This window comes from Phyllostomus discolor, chromosome 6 (genome assembly GCF_004126475.2).
Source record: "Phyllostomus discolor isolate MPI-MPIP mPhyDis1 chromosome 6, mPhyDis1.pri.v3, whole genome shotgun sequence".
Taxonomy (NCBI): Eukaryota; Metazoa; Chordata; class Mammalia; order Chiroptera; family Phyllostomidae; genus Phyllostomus; species Phyllostomus discolor.
In genome coordinates, this window is record NC_040908.2 from 168252556 (window position 1) to 168255419 (window position 2864).

The window sequence follows — 2864 nt, forward strand, 5'->3', positions numbered from 1 at the left end:
TCCATCCACCGCTACGGCCTCACGTCCGGGCACCGTCCCTGAGAGCCGCGTGTGGTCAGTGTCCCCGACTGTAAAATGCTCAGAACAGCGGTAGCTGATCTCAGGGTTGACACCGACCTTCACGTGACCTTGTCGGCCATTGGAAAGGCTGACCAAGGTCGGCCCTTGAGACAGATGGCAAGCCCCTTGGGGGGTGGCCCAGACCCGCCTGGCTGACCGCAGGTGCCGGGCATTTGTGGAGTGGACAAACCCAGGTTTTTACCAGGAGGCTTCTGGGAGGGAGCAGAGGTTGTGACCGAAGCCAGCCAATCAGGGCGCCTCCACCCTCCTCACTGTGACCTCCTCTTCCCCAGTCGTACGGAGAACGGAGCAGGTCCTCTCTCCACGCCCCTGGCTTCTTCTCCCGAGAAGGAAGGACAGGCCTCCTCAGAACCACCTGCTCAGCCGTTAAGCACGTCCTTGGCTTACTAGGAATAATAAGAATTGTAACCGTGCCGCATTAGAACTCAACTAGAGCCCTCAGGGTGGGCTGGCGGGCGGGGCCGGGGCAGGGTTGCCGTGAGGAGGCTTTGCAAAAATGCCTGGACCGTCTGCCCGCTGCGCCTCCTGCCCCGGGCCTGGGCCGGGGGGCCCTGGGGCGGCGCCTCTCCGCACAGCCACACAGAGCGAGGCGTCGGGGAGAGACCCCCCGACACCAGGCCAAAGCAGCCTGGGAAGTCCATTTCGTTCTTCATGCCTTTTTCCCTAGAACGCCCAAAGGAAGGGGAGATTCAGCCAGGGTCTTAGAGCTTTTTAAAAATCGGTGGCGAGATGCACGTAAGCTAACGCCATTATGTAACCATTTCTAAGTGCCCGGCTCAGTGGTGTTGGGCACGGCCACCATCGTTGCCGGAACGTCACCTTCCCGACTGGCGCCCTGTCCCTGAGAAACACACGCCCCAGCCCTGGGCACCCCCGTCCAACTTCCCGCTCGGTGGCTCCGACTCCCCCAGGGACCTCTGATGGACGAGCCCACACGGGACCCGTCCTTCTGCGTCTGGCCCCTCCCGCTCCCCACCACGCCCCGGAGGCCCGGGCATGTGGTGGCAGGGGTCAGAATGTCCCTCCGCTGTGAGGCCGCGGCGGGCACAGGGTGGCTAGAGGCCGGTTTACAGTTGTGAGCGGGCGAAACCCGGGGCTCGCCCTTCTGTGGTGACCTCCCAGTTCCCGTGTTGTCCGCCCACCCCGTCCACCGCGCCCTGGGCTGACCCGGCCCCCCCGCCGGTGCTCACTCGGTGGCCTGCGCCTCCGCCGCTGGGAGTGACCCGGCCAGGAACCTGGGTGTGCCTGTGTCCTTCCGTCCCCGCTTCCCATTCTTCTGGGTCTGCACCCAGAACTGGGGTCGCTGGGGCACGCGGTAACTCTGTTTCATTTCTCGAGGAACCACCACGCTGTTTTTCACAGACTTTTTAAAAGTCACCTTGACTTGGGGGGTGGGAGGCATCCAGGAGAGGGGACAGCAGGTCCTTCTTGGCTCCCAGAGGCGTCCTGGGCTCTGTGTCCCCTGGGTTGTCCCCTCTCCTGTTAATTCTCCCGGCGTCCCTCTCACCCAGGAGCGGGCCCAGCCAGGGCTGAGGGACAGGCCCGGAGACAGTGGTCACCAGGGCGAGTTGACACAGCAGTTCAGCTCGCAGAGACTTGAGTGGGCGGGCGGTCTGGCATCTGCGACATGCCCCAGCCTGGGAGAGCTGGCCAGGGTGGAGAGGGGCCGTGCCTCAGTTTCCTCATCTGCAAACGGAGGCCTCAGCTCTGGGGGAAGAAGTACAGGAGAGGTCTGTGTTTAGCACCTGGCCGCAGGTAGCCAGGGCCCAGGATGCAGCACCGTTCTGGGAGCGGTGGGGCTGCCCCACGGGAGCCGGGCTGAGCTCCCCCACCCTCTGTGCCCACTATCTCCCTCCCTGCGCCTGTGCGGAGAATTAGGAGAATTAGCCATGTGCGTGCCGGGCCTGAGCCGGGGTGGGGGATTAATTGCAGCACCTCTCCAGGTAATCCAGATAAAACGATTACTCCCAGGACCATCACCCCCGCAGCGGGGAGCCGGGCGTTGTGCCGGGCTGCCCGAGGCCTGCTCCTTCCCGGCCCTGGAGGGTGGGGCCCAGCTTCTCGTCACCGTTTTGCGGAAGAATTAACCAAAGCTCAGCCTCCAGCAGCTCGGTCAAGGTCAGGGAGTCAGAACTCCCACCCAGCCCGCCTCTGAATGCCACGCCCAGGCTCCGGGCCACTCCGCTCCTGGCCTCGGTTTCCTTTTCTGGAAACCCAGAGTCTGTGTCCCAGACCTTGTCTGTCATCCTGGGATGTCCCAGATGGAACAAGGTGAAACTCTTCTGTCTGAACAGCCGGCAGGCAGGAGGGGGAGCGGGGGGACCCCGTGTTCTCGCAGGTGGGTTTCCACGGCCAGACCCCGGCTTCTCAGGCTGGGACGGCAGGAGCCCGACCTGGCTGTCTCTCCCCTGCACGGGCCAGCGGGCGTGCGGCTGGGGCCTCGCTGCCTTGGGCCCTGGGGTTCAACATCATCCTCAGGAGAGGGGTTGCGGGGGACCCAGGTGTGGGAGCAAACCCCAGGGCAGGGCCCCTGGACAGGTGCACTTGACTGAGTCTGTTTAGGAGCCACAGGAGGGCCAGGGCATCTCCAGCTGCACTTACCCAGGCCGGGCAGCCGCCCCCCGCAGGGGCCTTGGCTCAACCTCAGGCAGGCTCCTTTCCTCCACAGGCGGCAGGGGTCCACCAGGGACCCCGGCTCTGCTTCTGTGCCACCCCCCCAATCCTCAGGGTTGCTTTTTCCTCTTGGGGGTGAACGAGCTGGCTCCCGTGTCTCTTTTCAAGTT